Source organism: Coregonus clupeaformis, chromosome 9 (genome assembly GCF_020615455.1).
Source record: "Coregonus clupeaformis isolate EN_2021a chromosome 9, ASM2061545v1, whole genome shotgun sequence".
In the NCBI taxonomy this organism is placed as follows: Eukaryota; Metazoa; Chordata; class Actinopteri; order Salmoniformes; family Salmonidae; genus Coregonus; species Coregonus clupeaformis.
The window spans coordinates 16,279,258-16,296,490 of record NC_059200.1 but is presented as its reverse complement, the minus strand read 5'-3'; the positions used below and the strand labels follow the sequence as shown (position 1 = coordinate 16,296,490).

Sequence of the window (17,233 nt, the reverse complement as noted above, 5' to 3'; positions counted from 1 at the left end):
TAATGTTTCCACCTCCATGTTTGACGGTGGGGATGGTGTTCTTGGGGTCATAGGCAGCATTCCTCCTCCTCCAAACACGGCAAGTTGAGTTGATGCCAAAGAGCTCCATTTTGGTCCCAGTTCTCCTCTGAATCATTCAGATGTTCATTGGCAAACTTCAGACGGGCATGTATATGTGCTTTCAGTCCTTCACGGCGTAGTGTGTTACCAATTGTTTTCTTGGTGACTATGGTCCCAGCTGCCTTGAGATCATTGGCAAGATCCTCCCGTGTAGTTCTGGGCTGATTCCTCACCGTTCTCATGATCATTGCAACTCCACGAGGTGAGATCTTGCATGGAGCCCCAGGCCGAGGGAGCTTGACAGTTCTTTTGTGTTTCTTCCATTTGCGAATAATCGCACCAACTGTTGTCACCTTCTCACCAAGCTGCTTGGCGATGGTCTTGTAGCCCATTCCAGCCTTGTGTAGGTCTACAATCTTGTCCCTGACATCCTTGGAGAGCTCTTTGGTCTTGGCCATGGTGGAGAGTTTGGAATCTGATTGAATGATTGCTTCTGTGGACAGGTGTCTTTTATACAGGTAACAAACTGAGATTAGGAGCACTCCCTTTAAGAGTGTGCTCCTAATCTCAGCTCGTTACCTGTATAAAAGACACCTGGGAGCCAGAAATCTTTCTGATTGAGAGGGTGTCAAATACTTATTTCCCTCCATTAAAATGCAAATCAATTTATAACATTTTTGACATGCGTTTTTCTGGATTTTTTTGTTGTTATTCTGTCTCTCACTGTTCAAATAAACCTACCATTTAAAATTATAGACTGATCATTTCTTTGTTAGTGGGCAAACGTACAAAATCAGCAGGGGATCAAATACTTTTTTTTCCCCTCACTGTAATTATAGATGATGCAGCTACATGCACACTGTTGTTATGTCATCTGACCCAGTACACGTCCCCCAGTTTGGGAATGGCTGCTCTAACCTATGCTGTTGGAACAACCAATCAATACGCACTTCACCCATTTCAGCATGTCACAGACAGGCGCTAGCTGTTCCATACATCACACAGGCTAGGCATATGACCCAAATGGCACCCTATTCCCTATATTTTACATTTACATTTTAGTCATTTAGCAGACGCTCTTATCCAGAGCGACTTACAGTTAGTGCATATATTATTTTTTATATTTTTCATACTTGCCCCCCGTGGGAATCGAACCCACAACCCTGGCGTTGCAAACGCCATGCTCTACCAACTGAGCTACATCCCTGCCGGCCATTCCCTCCCCTACCCTGGACAACGCTGGGCCAATTGTGTGCCGCCCCATGGGTCTCCCGGTAAAAGGATTTTCTACTTGGTTTTCTTGAGTGTGAAACAGGAATATTATCCAAAATGAAGCTGATGCGACTTGTGAAGATGAGAGCGACGTTTGACAGGCTGAGGTCTGCTCTGACAACTCATGAGCCTATCATAAGGTATGGTACTGCTGATTTTTAAGCTTCGACACTGAATGACACTTGACTTAGGCCTAGCCTTTGTATTTCCACAATTTTCTATAAAATTGTAGATATGTCCGTACTCCCTAGCCTTTATGGCTTATAAAATGTAGGCTATAGTAGACTATTAGGAACAATTTTAGTAACAAAATAATTTAGTAATAAATACGGTAGGTTATTCCTTTGTTCAATGTGCGTATAAAATGTAGTCCCTGTGTAGCTCAGTTGGTAGAGCATGGCGCTTGCAACGCCAGGGTTGTGGGTTCGTTTCCCACGGGGGGCCAGTATGAAAAATATATGCACTCACTAACTGTAAGTCGCTCTGGATAAGAGCGTCTGCTAAATGACTAAAATGTAAATGTAAATAAAATGTATTTCTTGGGTATTTCCTCAGTTCTGCTATAATTTAATGGACGGTGTTACTTTAACATTTTAAATCTGGATATAGTTGCTGGAACTTGCGGGCAGCTCAATAGACTAACCTAATGTGTGTAAAGGCTACTATTGGTCAGGAGCCTGATCAACAGGTGAATGATTACATAACACATGAAACAGATACCCGTTTAATTTGTTTTTAAAGTGGATATTTTTAAAAATTAGTTTTGATCTGAATGTTGAATGTGATTTAACCATCCGTGCTGTGTTCAGTTATGACTGGGCAAGACGTAGGCCAGGTTATCGTAGAACATTACAAACCACCAAGTTGGGAGTCACTTTCTACTTTTCTGTGACGTTTGTCAGTCGATGGTAATGGTCTCTCTGTCTGTGCCATTGGATAAAGTACCTATGTTGCTCGACACTTAGTGTTTTTTTGGATGACCCCCCAACTATTGACCATGTGTTTGTGAAGAGGTTATTGGAAAGTGTGCACTTGATATGAAAACTACTCTGACTTGCCAATAGTGACTCTAATGGTGCTTCACGTCAGCCACTGTTGGGGCATGATAATACCAAGCCTAGTCTGCTCTTCAATACTGATAATACCAAACCTAGTCCTTCAATACTGATAATACCAAAGCCTAGTCCTTCAATACTGATAATACCAAGCCTAGTCTGCTTCAATGCTGATTATTATATATATATATATATATATATATATATATATATATATATATATATATATATATATATAATCACCTTTATTTAACCAGGTAAGCCAGTTGAGAACAAGTTCTCATTTACAACTGCGACCTGGCCAAGATAAAGCAAAGCAGTGCGATAAAAACAACAACAACACAGAGTTACATATGGGGTAAAACAAAACATAAAGTCAAAAATACAACAGAAAATATATATACAGTGTGTGCGAATGTAGTAAGTTATGGAGGTAAGGCAATAAATAAATAGGCCATAGTGCAAAAATAGTTACCATTTCGTAATTAACACTGGAATGATAATGTGTAAATAGAGATACTGGGGTGCAAATTAGCAAAATAAATTACAATATGGGGATGAGGTAGTTGGGTGGGCTAATTACAGATGGGCTGTGTACAGGTGCAGTGATCGGTAAGGTGCTCTGATAACTGACGCTTAAAGTTAGTGAGGGAGATAAGAGTCTCCAGCTTCAGAGATTTTTGCAGTTCGTTCCAGTCATTGGCAGCAGAGAAATGGAAGGAATGGCGGCCAAAGGAGGTGTTGGCTTTGGGGATGACCAGTGAGATTTTACATTTACATTTTAGTCATTTAGCAGATGCTCTTATCCAGAGCGACTTACAGTTAGTGAATAAATTTTTTATTTTTTATACTGGCCCCCCGTGGAATCGAACCCACAACCCTGGCTCTATCAACTGAGCTACATCCCTGCCGGCCATTCCCTCCCCTACCTGGGCCAAATGCGCGCCCAAGTCTCCCGGGTGGCGTCCGGCTGCGACAGAGCCTGGATTCAACCAGGATCTCTAGTGGCACAGTTAGCACTGCGATGCAGTGCCTTAGACCACTGCGCCACTCAGGAGACCACAGAGATATACCTGCTGTATACCTGAGATATACCTGCTGGAGCGCAGACTACGGGTGGGTGTTGCTATGGTGACCAGTGAGCTAAGATAAGACAGGGATTTGCCTAGCAGTGATTTATAGATGACCTGGAGCCAGTGGGTTTGGCGTGTCTAATATGTAGTGAGGACCAAACAAGAGCGTACAGGTCACAATGGTGGGTAGTATATGGGGCTTTTGACAAAACGGATGGCACTGTGATAGACTACATCCAATTTGCTGAGTAGAGTGTTGGAGGCTATTTTGTAAATGACATCGCCAAAGTCAAGGATCGTAGTAGTCCAGTTTTACGAGGCGATGTTTGAGCATGAGTGAAGGAGGCTTTGTTGGCGAAATAGGAAGCCGATTCTAGATTTAACTTTTGATTGGAGATGCTTAATGTGAGTCTGGAAGGAGAGTTTACAGTCTAACCAGACACCTAAGTATTTGTAGTTGTCCATCAATACTGATAATACCAAGCCTAGTCCTTCAATACTGATAATACCAAGCCTAGTCCTTCAATACTGATAATACCAAGCCTAGTCCTTCAATACTGATAATACCAAGCCTAGTCTGCTCTTCAATACTGATAATACCAAGCCTAGTCTGCTCTTCAATACTGATAATACCAAGCCTAGTCTGCTCTTCAATACTGATAATACCAAGCCTAGTCTGCTCTTCAATACTGATAATACCAAGCCTAGTCCTTCAATACTGATAATACCAAGCCTAGTCCTTCAATACTGATAATACCAAGCCTAGTCTGCTCTTCAATACTGATAATACCAAGCCTAGTCTGCTCTTCAATACTGATGATACCAAGCCTAGTCTGCTCTTCAATACCGTACTGATAACTGGGCTGGTTGCCCCCTTGAGCAGGCCCAGGCCCAGGCCCCGCCCACCAACGTTTATCATGAACTGTGTCGTTTCTGCTTTTTGTTTGGTATGTCTGATGACAATGAACAAAAAAGACAACTCAGAAAACCTCTTTTTGTCTTGACCCATATAGTCATGATCACCTCATCTTCTCCCTCCCTCCCTCCCTCCCTCAGTTCAAGAGAGACCATGTCAGGAAACCTGTTTTTACCCATAGTGCTGTGGGGCCGTACAGCGCCCACTCACTGCATCTCCAGCCTGCTGGTCATGGACGACCTCACCACCATCATCACTGGCTGCCATGACGGACAGATCTGCATCTGGGACATGTCCCCTGACCTCGAGGTAATATCATGACCTCTAACCTTGCTCCTACTGAACACAATCCGTATCAGTTGTACTTTACTCGTAGATACCTTCCCACTCGCTCCGTATCAGTTGTACTTTACTCGTAGATACCTTCCCACTCGCTCCGTATCAGTTGTACTTTACTCGTAGATACCTTCCCACTCGCTCCGTATCAGTTGTACTTTACTCGTAGATACTGTTTAGAAGTGGAGGAGTTGTACTTTACTCGTAGATACCTTCCCACTCGCAGACAGAAACCAAGCCCCAGCCGCTCCTAACAAAGATGAAAGCAGCAAGCCTCAAGTCCCTTCTTCCTCTCTGACAACAAGTAGTTTAAACTCGCTATTTGAGTTTTAGTCCAACAGAATCGGTCGAATGGACACCGAAACGCTTAGACATTATTTTACTGTAATCGACGAGAACTTAACCTTTCTAACAATACCCTTTTTATGTCTCGACTCCCAAACGGTGGAACAGAGCAGGCCCTACTAAAACAAGCGTCAATGAACATGTTGTGGAAAATTAATGCTCAGTTGTTACCACGCGCCGCTAGCAGCGTTTTAGCCACAGACTGTCTGTGTTTTATAAATGTACAATGAGCATGAAAATACACATTTCTATCAGGAATTGGCATCTCATTGTCATTCTGAGAAATAAGCATCTTCTTATCCAGGTAGGCCACCTGATTTCAACATCTAAACAAAGTGAACAGCCTATGTTGTTCAAACAGTTGGAGACGGACATGAGGGTGTGTTCATAACAGTTGAACTGTTCTACCTCGTTAGCAAGCAAATAGATCCAAGTTGGCTAGACTTGAAATATACAGATTAACTGGCTACTCACTAGGACTAGCACTCAATGTTTATGAGACCTGTGTTCATTTTCTATACTGCCTGCTACAGGAAGTTGACCATTATTAGCGGACGTGCGTGGTGGTTCTGGTTAAATGTAACAAAAATTGCATTTTCATAGATGGACAGACTTGAAAGCAGATCAGTGATTATTGCAAAAATAATTAAATTATGAGTGAATCTTATGATTGGTGATGGCTTATATTTAGCCTAGGTACAATTGTACAAGCCCTGAATTCATTAGATTATTCCTGAATGTTTGAAATGCAGTGTATTGACCTTTTTAATTGTACAACAAAGCATATTTGGAGAAAACCTATATATATCGTGAATCACCATAAGTTGTTTTTTTAGGCCATATTGCCCAGCCCCCTGTCTTCTGCCCTGTCTTCTGCCCTGTCTTCTGCCCGGTCTTCTGCCCTGTCTCTGTCTGCCCTGTTACCAGTTCTGATGGTATTAATTACAGTATTATTATAAGAGAAACTTCATGTAAAGTGTTACTGGTGTTCCTCAGTGTGACTCTCCTGTCTTCTGATCAATGTTGTTACTGTGGTAATTACAGTGTTACTTCTACATTTACATGTTAGTCATTTCACAGATGCTTTCATCCCAGAGCGACTTACATTTAGGGTTAAAAGTGCCTTGCTCAAGGGCACATCGACAGATGTTTTCACCTCGTCGGCTCAGGGATTCGAACCAGCGACCTTTCGGTTACTTGCCCCAACATTCTTAACCGCTGGGCCAACTGCCTCTATCTACTACAAAGGTTCCAGTGGTGTTCCTTTTAGTGACTCTGTCCTGTGCCTGGTGCTGTCCTCAGATCCGTCCCAGGGCCATGTTGTTCGGCCGCACCGCCTCCATCACCTGCCTGTCTAAAGCCAGCCCCCCCCTGCAGTGACGAGCAGTACGTCGTCAGCGCCTCGGAGACTGGGTGAGTAGACCGTACAGTGGGCCTACACCACAGAGACTAGTGAGTTCAGTACCCTTCAGAGAGTGGCTGAGTAGAGGGCAAAACCACACGCCTTGGCCACGTGGCAGCAGCTCTGCACTGTAGCGAGCTGTAAGAGGTAAGAGGGGCTGTTGTATGTATCTAGTGTAGCCTGTCTGCTTTGTATGCAGGGAGATGTGCTCGTGGGATGTCAACGACGGACGCTGGATTGAGTTCACAGAGCTGGCCTGCGCCCGCCCACACAGGGATCCAGGTAACGGACATTTTCCCAAACCCACCCAACCCAATTTTCATTTCTATTCAGGAAGTAAACGTTGAAATGCAAATTTCAGGTGTTCACTTCCTGAATATACTGAATTGAAATGGATGAACCACAACCCTCTTTCATCATGACATATCGATAGTACACTGCTCAAAAAAATAAAAGGGAACACTTAAACAACACAATGTAACTCCAAGTCAATCACACTTCTGTGAAATCAAACTGTCCACTTAGGAAGCAACACTGATTGACAATACATTTCACATGCTGTTGTGCAAATGGAATAGACAACAGGTGGAAATTATAGGCAATTAGCAAGACACCCCCCAATAAAGGACTGGTTTTGCAGGTGGTGACCACAGACCACTTCTCAGTTCCTATGCTTCCTGGCTGATGTTTTGGTCACTTTTGAATGCTGAGCGGTGCTTTCACTCTAGCGGTAGCATGAGACGGAGTCTACAACCCACACAAGTGGCTCAGGTAGTGCAGCTCATCCAGGATGGCACATCAATGCGAGCTGTGGCAAGAAGGTTTGCTGTGTCTGTCAGCGTAGTGTCCAGAGCATGGAGGCGCTCACCAGGAGACAGGCCAGTACATCAGGAGACGTGGAGGAGGCCGTAGGAGGGCAACAACCAGCAGTCTACCTCCGCCTTTGTGCAAGGAGGAGCAGGAGGAGCACTGCCAGAGCCCTGCAAAATGACCTCCAGCAGGCCACAAATGTGCATGTGTCTGCTCAAATGGTCAGAAACAGACTCCATGAGGGTGGTATGAGGGCCCGACGTCCACAGGTGGGGGTTGTGCTTACAGCCCAACACCGTGCAGGACGTTTGGCATTTGCCAGAGAACACCAAGATTGGCTAATTCACCACTGGCGCCCTGTGCTCTTCACAGATGAAAGCAGGTTCACACTGAGCACGTGACAGGCGTGACAGAGTCTGGAGACGCCCGTGGAGAACGTTCTACTGCCTGCAACATCCTCCAGCATGACCGGTTTGGCGGTGGGTCGTCATGGTGTGGGGTGGCATTTCTTTGGGGGCCGCACAGCCCTCCATGTGCTCGCCAGAGGTAGCCTGACTGCCATTAGGTACCGAGATGAGATCCTCAGACCCCCTTGTGAGACCATATGCTGGTGCGGTTGGCCCTGGGTTCCTCTTAATGCAAGACAATGCTAGACCTCATGTCGCTGGAGTGTGTCAGCAGTTCCTGCAAGAGGAAGGCATTGATGCTACGGACTGGCCCGCCCGTTCTCCAGACCTGAATCCAATTGAGCACATCTGGGACATCATGTCTCATCCACCAACGCCACGTTGCACCACAGACTGTCCAGAAGTTGACGGATGCTTTAGTCCAGGTCTGGGAGGAGATCCCTCAGGAGACCATCCGCCACCTCATTAGGAGCATGCCCAGGCGTTGTAGGGAGGTCATACAGGCACGTGGAGGCCACACACACTACTGAGCCTCATTTTGACTTGTTTTAAGGACATTACATCAAAGTTGGATCAGCCTGTAGTGTGCTTTTCCACTTTAATTTTGAAGGTGACTCCAAATCCAGACCTCCATGGGTTGATAAATTTGATTTCCATTGATAATTTTTGTGTGATTTTGTTGTCAGCACATTCAACTATGTAAAGAAAAACATATTTAATAAGATTATTTCATTCATTCATGGAGGATGTGTTATTTTAGTGTTCCCTTTTATTTTTTTGAGCAGTGTATATATTTTCTCTTCTAAGAGTCTCTAACTGACACCCTGTCCTAGTTCTACCTGTTCTCCATGGGTACTGGACATTACCCAGAGATCCTAGTGGTGGACGCCACCAGCCTGGAGGTCCTCTACTCCCTCGTCTCTAACATCTCTCCTGATTGGATCAGCTCCATGAGCATCATATGCTCACACCGCACACAAGGTCAGTCAACCATATACTTTTTTTTCCCCAGGAGTTTTGTTTGAAGGATTCCCAGAATCAGAAGGGAATAAGCTAGCCTCCAACTGGGATTTCTGGAAAAAGTAACTGAACTTTGAACCCTAGTCCTCCACCATGGCTAACATCTGCCACTCGATCTATCGTCTAGGAACAGTCCACGAACACTACTAAAGCCCAATTAGTTAGAGCTGTTTTGACTATGGTAACCTTGTTCAACCACCATGGTCAGTATGTGGTGCAAACACACCAACACGTGAAGAGGGCACGGCAATGCTTCTTCCCCCTCAGGAGGTTGAAAAGATTTGGCATGAGCCCTCAGATCCTCAAAGTTCCACAGCTGCACCGTTGAGAGCATCCTGACTGGTTGCATCACCGCTTGGTATGGCGACTGCTCGGCATCTGACCGCAAGGCGCTACAGAGGGTAGCCATTAGACTGCTGAACACATACTACACTGACACTCCTACATATGCTCACACACACACACACACACCCACACACATACACACACACACACACACACACACACACACCACACACACACACACACACACACACACACACACATACACAGACACACACACACCCACACACACACCCACACACATACACACCCACACACATACACACACACACAGAGACACACACACACACACAGAGACACACACACACCCACACACATATACACACACACACACACACACACACATAGACACACACACACACAGTCACTTTTACCCCTACCCATATGTATTACTCAACTACCTGCTACCCCTGCACATTAACTCAGTACTAATGGCTATATACAGGGAGTACCGGTACCAAGTTAATGTGCAGGGGTACCAGGTAGTAACATGACTATATACAAGGAGTACCGGTACCAAGTTAATGTGCAGGGGTACCAGGTAGTAACATGACTATATACAAGGAGTACCGGTACCGAGTCAATGTGCAGGGGTACCAGGTAGTAACATGACTATATACAGGGAGTACCGGTACCAAGTTAATGTGCAGGGGTACCAGGTAGTTGAGTAATACATGTGGGTAGGGTTAAAAGTGACTAGGCAATCAGGATATATAATAAACACAGTATGTGAAAGTGTGTCTGTGTGTGTGCGTGTGTGTTTGTGTGAGCGTATGTAGTGTGTGTGTGTGAGCGTATGTAGTGTGTGTGTGTGTGTGTGTGAGCGTATGTAGTGTTTGTGAGCGTGTGTAAGCGTGTGTGTGTGTGTGTGAGCATGTGTGTGGGTGTGAGCGTGTGTGTAGTGTGTGAGCGTGTGTAGTGTGTGTGTGAGGGTATGTAGTGTGTGTAGGAGTGTCAGTGTCGTATGTGTGGGTAGAGCCTTAGTGAGTGTGCATAGAGTCAGTACAAGGGAGTCGGGTAGTGGTATGGTACAGGCGGTCGGCAAGGGTCGGTCAAGTCGGGTCAGTGAGTCGGTGATCGGTACAAGAGTCGGTGGGTCAGGTACAAGGGAGTCAGTACAAAAAAATGAAGATAAATAAATAATAAAGGTGGTTAATGTCAATTTTCTGTGTTTCCATAAGATGAACTGTTCAGCAGTCTAATGGCTTGGGGGTAGAACCACCCTGTCCAAAACGTATCGGTCTGGGGGTAGAACCACCCTGTCCAAAACGTATCGGTCTGGGGGTAGAACCACCCTGTCCAAAACGTATCGGTCTGGGGGTAGAACCACCCTGTCCAAAACGTATCGGTCTGGGGGTAGAACCACCCTGTCCAAAACGTATCGGTCTGTGCTCACAACCAAAGGAGGTTGTAAATGGCATTGTCACCCAATTCTTCTTGTGGAAAAACTCTTATTAAGCAGTTATAGGCACTGTTAGACTGACACAATACCTGTGTGTGTGTCATCATAATGTGTGTGTGTGTTGTCATAATGTGTGTGTGTCATCATAATGTGTGTGTGTGTGTGTCATCATAATGTGTGTGTGTGTCATCATAATGTGTGTGTGTGTCATCATAATGTGTGTGTGTGCATCATATTGTGTGTGTGTGTCATCATAATGTGTGTGTGTGTGTCATCATATTGTGTGTGTGTCATCATAATGTGTGTGTGTGTCATCATAATGTGTGTGTGTCATCATAAGGTGTGTGTGTCATCATAAGGTGTGTGTGTCATCATAATGTGTGTGTGTCATCATAATGTGTGTGTGTGTGTGTGTGTGTCAGCATAATGTGTGTGTGTGTCATCATAATGTGTGTGTGTCATCATAGTGTGTGTGTGTGTCATCATAATGTGTGTGATATATTTTCAGAGGACACAGTGGTAGCGGTATCAGTCAGTGGGATGCTGAAGGTGTGGATCATCACACAGGATGTCAGCAGGATGCAGGTAGAGTGGGACTGAGGCACATCACCCACTACTGGATGTTGTTATGATCATGCTGTTAGCTACCACACAGTGCTCATATTAACCAGGATTTGTTCCAGCTAATATCATGACTATTGGGACTGAATAGAGTAACTCAGACAATTGTAATCGATAAGGGGGATGGAAATAAATAATACAGTTCAGTCCCCTCTAAGTGTGTGTTTCTCCCTGTCCCCACCAGGACCTGGACTCAGTGTTTGAGGAGGAGTCTAAGCCCATCTACTGTGGGGGTTGTCAGAGCATCTCCTTCTGCACCTTCACACAGCTCTCTCTGCTGGTGGTCTGCTCCAAGAACGGGAGGGTAAGAGGCTAGATCCCATGCTCCCTGGGTCTTACTCACTGCCCAGGTTTGAATACCCATTCACTGTGATCTGTAGACCTAGTACCCCTAGTAGACCTAGTACCCTTAGTAGACCTAGTAGACCTAGTAGCCCTAGTACCCCTAGTACCCCTAGTAGACCTAGTACCCCTAGTAGACCTAGTACCCTTAGTAGACCTAGTACCCTAGTAGACCTAGTAGACCCAGTACCCCTAGTAGACCTAGTACCCTCAGACCTAGTAGACCTAGTAGACCTAGTACCCCTAGTAGACCTAGTAGACCTAGTACCCCTAGTAGACCTAGTACCCCTAGTAGACCCTAGTAGACCTAGTACCCCTAGTAGACCTAGTACCCCTAGTAGACCTAGTACCCCTAGTAGACCTAGTACCCCTAGTAGACCTAGTACCCCTAGCAGACCCTAGTACCCCTAGTAGACCCTAGTATACCTAGTACCCCTAGTAGACCTAGTACCCCTAGTAGACCTAGTAGACCCTAGTAGCCCCTAGTAGACCCTAGTACCCTAGTAGACCTAGTAGACCTAGTCCCCTAGTAGACCTAGTCCCCCTAGTAGACCTAGTACACCTTAGTAGCCCTAGTAGACCTAGTACCCTAGTAGACCTAGTACCCCTAGTAGACCTAGTACCCCCTAGTAGACCTAGTACCCCTAGTAGACCCTAGTACCCCTAGTAGACCTTAGACCCTAGTAGACCTAGTACCCTTAGTAGACCTAGTAGCCCCTAGTACCTAGTACCCTAGTAGACCTAGTACCCCCTACTAGCCCCCCTAGTACCCCTAGTAGACCTAGTACCCCTAGGAGACCTAGCCTACCCCTAGTAGACCTATAGACCTAGTACCCCTAGTAGACCTAGTACCCCTAGTAGCCTAGTACCCCTAGTACTGTAGACCTAGTACCCCTAGTAGACCTAGTAGGCCTAGTAGACCTAGTACCCCTAGTAGACCTAGTACCCCTAGTAGACCTAGTAGACCTAGTACCCCTAGTAGACCTAGTACCCCTAGTAGACCTAGTACCCCTAGTAGCCCTAGTAGACCTAGTACCCCTAGTAGACCTAGTACCCCTAGTAGACCTAGTAGACCTAGTACCCCTAGTAGACCTAGTACCCCTAGTACCCCTAGTAGACCTAGTACCCCTAGTAGACCCTAGTACCCCTAGTAGACCTAGTAGACCTAGTACCCCTAGTAGACCTAGTACCCCTAGTAGACCTAGTAGACCTAGTAGACCTAGTACCCCTAGTAGACCTAGTAGACCTAGTACCCCTAGTACCCCTAGTAGACCTAGTACCCCTAGTAGACCTAGTACCCCTAGTAGACCTAGTACCCCTAGTAGACCTAGTACCCCTAGTAGACCTAGTACCCCTAGTAGACCTAGTACCCCTAGTAGACCTAGTACCCCTAGTAGACCTAGTACCCCTAGTACCCCTAGTAGACCTAGTACCCCTAGTACCCCTAGTAGACCTAGTAGACCTAGTACCCCTAGTAGACCTAGTACCCCTAGTACCCCTAGTAGACCTAGTACCCTAGTAGACCTAGTAGACCCACCCCTAGTACCCCTAGTACCCCTAGTAGACCTAGTACCCCTAGTAGCCCTAGTACCCCTAGTACCCCTAGTAGACCTAGTACCCCTAGTAGACCTAGTACCCCTAGTAGACCTAGTACCCCTAGTACACCTAGTACCCTAGTAGACCCTAGTACCCCTAGTAGACCTAGTACCCCTAGTACCCCTAGTAGACCTAGTACCCCTAGTAGACCTAGTACCCCTAGTAGACCTAGTAGACCTAGTACCCCTAGTAGACCTAGTACCCCTAGTAGACCTAGTACCCCCTAGTACCCCTAGTAGACCTAGTACCCCTAGTAGACCTAGTACCCCTAGTAGACCTAGTACCCCTAGTACCCCTAGTAGACCTAGTACCCCTAGTAGACCTAGTACCCCTAGTAGACCTAGTACCCCTAGTAGACCTAGTACCCCTAGTAGACCTAGTACCCCTAGTAGACCTAGTAAACCTAGTAGACCTAGTACCCCTAGTAGACCAATTACCACTAGTAGACCAAGTACCACTAGTAGACCTAGTACCCCTAGTAGACCTAGTAAACCTAGTAACCCTAGTAGACCTAGTAGACCTAGTACCCCTAGTAGACCTAGTACCCCTAGTAGACCTAGTACCCCTAGTAGACCTAGTAGACCTAGTACCCCTAGTAGACCTAGTACCCCTAGTAGACCTAGTACCCCTAGTAGACCTAGTAGACCTAGTACCCCTAGTAGACCTAGTACCCCTAGTAGACCTAGTAGACCTAGTACCCCTAGTAGACCTAGTACCCCTAGTACCCCTAGTAGACCTAGTACCCCTAGTAGACCTAGTACCCCTAGTAGACCTAGTACCCCTAGTAGACCTAGTACCCCTAGTACCCCTAGTACCCTAGTAGTACCCTAGTAGACCTAGTACCCCTAGTACCCCTAGTAGACCTAGTAGACCTAGTACCCCTAGTAGACCTAGTACCCCTAGTAGACCTAGTACCCCTAGTAGACCTAGTACCCCTAGTAGACCTAGTAGACCTAGTACCCCTAGTACCCCTAGTAGACCTAGTACCCCTAGTAGACCTAGTAGACCTAGTACCCCTAGTAGACCTAGTACCCCTAGTAGACCTAGTAGACCTAGTAGACCTAGTATCCCTAGTAGACCTAGTAGACCTAGTACCCCTAGTATACCTAGTAGACCTAGTAGACCTAGTACCCCTAGTAGACCTAGTAGACCTAGTACCCCTAGTAGACCTAGTACCCCTAGTAGACCTAGTACCCCTAGTAGACCTAGTAGACCTAGTACCCCTAGTAGACCTAGTAGACCTAGTACCCCTAGTAGACCTAGTACCCCTAGTAGACCTAGTACCCCTAGTAGACCTAGTACCCCTAGTAGACCTAGTACCCCTAGTAGACCTAGTACCCCTAGTAGACCTAGTAGACCTAGTACCCCTAGTAGACCTAGTACCCCTAGTAGACCTAGTAGACCTAGTACCCCTAGTAGACCTAGTACCCCTAGTAGACCTAGTAGACCTAGTACCCCTAGTAGACCTAGTACCCCTAGTAGACCTAGTACCCCTAGTAGACCTAGTAGACCTAGTATACCTAGTACCTCTAGTAGACCTAGCAGACCTAGTACCCCTAGTAGACCTAGTACCCCTAGTAGACCTAGTACCCCTAGTAGACCTAGTACCCCAGTAGACCTAGTACCCCTAGTACCCCTAGTAGACCTAGTAGACCTAGTAGACCTAGTACCCCTAGTACCCCTAGTAGACCTAGTACCCCTAGTATCCCTAGTACCCCTAGTATCCCTAGTAGACCTAGTACCCCTAGTACACCTAGTAGACCTAGTAGACCTAGTACCCCTAGTAGACCTAGTACCCCTAGTACCCCTAGTAGACCTAGTACCCCTAGTAGACCTAGTAGACCTAGTACCCCTAGTAGACCTAGTACCCCTAGTAGACCTAGTAGACCTAGTACCCCTAGTAGACCTAGTACCCCTAGTAGACCTAGTACCCCTAGTAGACCTAGTACCCCTAGTAGACCTAGTACCCCTAGTAGACCTAGTACCCCTAGTAGACCTAGTACCCCTAGTAGACCTAGTAGACCTAGTACCCCTAGTAGACCTAGTACCCCTAGTACCCCTAGTAGACCTAGTACCCCTAGTAGACCTAGTAGACCTAGTACCCCTAGTAGACCTAGTACCCCTAGTAGACCTAGTACCCCTAGTAGACCTAGTACCCCTAGTACCCCTAGTAGACCTAGTACCCCTAGTAGACCTAGTACCCCTAGTAGACCTAGTACACCTAGTACACCCTAGTAGACCTAGTAGACCTAGTACCCCTAGTAGACCTAGTACCCCTAGTAGACCTAGTACCCCTAGTAGACCTAGTAGACTATTACCCCTAGTAGACCTAGTACCCCTAGTAGACCTAGTACCCCTAGTAGACATAATAGACCTAGTACCCCTAGTAGACCTAGTACCCCTAGTAGACCTAGTAGACCTAGTACCCCTAGTAGACCTAGTAGACCTAGTACCCCTACTACCCCTAGTAGACCTAGTAACCCTAGTAGACCTAGTACCCCTAGTAGACCTAGTACCCCTAGTAGACCTAGTACCCCTAGTACCCCTAGTATACCTAGTACCCCTAGTAGACCTAGTACCCCTAGTACCCCTAGTAGACCTAGTAGACCTAGTACCCCTAGTAGACCTAGTACCCCTAGTAGACCTAGTATCCCTAGTAGACATAGTACCCCTAGTAGACCTAGTAGACCTAGTACCCCTAGTACCCCTAGTAGACCTAGTAGACCTAGTATCCCTAGTAGACCTAGTAGACCTAGTACCCCTAGTAGACCTAGTAGACCTAGTACCCCTAGTAGACCTAGTAGACCTAGTACCCCTAGTAGACCTAGTAGACCTAGTAGACCTAGTAGACATAGTAGACCTAGTACCCCTAGTAGACCTAGTAGACCTAGTACCCCTAGTAGACCTAGTACACCTAGTACCCCTAGTAGCCCTAGTACCCCTAGTAGACCTAGTACCCCTAGTAGACCTAGTAGACCTAGTAGACCTAGTACCACTAGTAGACCTAGTACCCCTAGTAGACCTAGTACACCTAGTAGACCTAGTAGACCTAGTACCCCTAGTAGACCTAGTAGACCTAGTACCGCTAGTACACCTACTACCCCTAGTAGACCTAGTAGACCTAGTAGACTATTAACCCTAGTAGACCTAGTACCTCTAGTAGACCTAGTACCCCTAGTAGACCTAGTAGACTATTAACCCTAGTGGACCTAGTACCTCTAGTAGACCTAGCAGACCTAGTCCCCCTAGTACCCCTAGTAGACCTAGTACCCCTAGTAGACCTAGTACCCCTAGTACCCCTAGTAGACCTAGTACCCCTAGTATACCTAGTAGACCTAGTACCCCTAGTACCACTAGTAGACCTAGTACCATTAGTAGACCTAGTACCACTAGTAGACCTAGTACACCTAGGTGACCTAGTAGACCTAGTACACCTAGGTGACCTAGTAGACCTAGTTGACCTAGTACCCCTAGTACCCCTAGTAGACCTAGTACCCCTAGTAGACCTAGTACCTTTAGTAGACCTAGTACCTCTAGTAGACCTAGCAGACCTAGTACCCCTAGTACCCCTAGTAGACCTAGTATCCCTAGTAGACCTAGTACCCCTAGTAGACCTAGTACCCCTAGTAGACCTAGTACCCCTAGTAGACCTAGTACCCCTAGTAGGCCTAGTAGACCTAGTAGACCTAGTAGAGCTAGTAGACCTAGTACCCCTAGTAGACCTAGTACCCCTAGTACCACTAGTAGACCTAGTACCACTAGTAGACCTAGTACACCTAGGTGACCTAGTAGACCTAGTACACCTAGGTGACCTAGTAGACCTAGTAGACCTAGTACCCCTAGTAGACCTAGTACCCCTAGTAACCCTAGTAGACCTAGTACCCCTAGTAGACCTAGTACCCCTAGTAGACCTAGTACCCCTAGTAGACCTAGTAGCCCTAATAGACCTAGTACCTCTAGTAGACCTAGTACCCCTAGTAGACCTAGTAGACCTAGTACCCCTAGTAGACCTAGTAGACCTAGTACCCCTAGTAGACCTAGTACCCCTAGTACCCATAGTAGACCTAGTAGAGCTAGTAGACCTAGTACCCCTAGTAGACCTAGTAGACCTAGTAGACCTAGTACCCCTAGTACCCCTAGTACCCCTTGTAGATCTAGTACCCCTAGTACCACTAGTAGACCTAGTACCACTAGTAGACCTAGTACCACTAGTAGACCTAGTACACCTAGGTGA

The 17,233-nt window shown here is 46.4% G+C and overlaps 1 pseudogene; it reads left to right on the top strand.

The window, feature by feature from the left end:
• The first annotated feature begins 4,529 nt into the window (after positions 1-4,529).
• LOC121574507 overlaps positions 4,530-17,233 on the top strand; it is a 501,964-nt pseudogene continuing 489,260 nt past the window's right edge.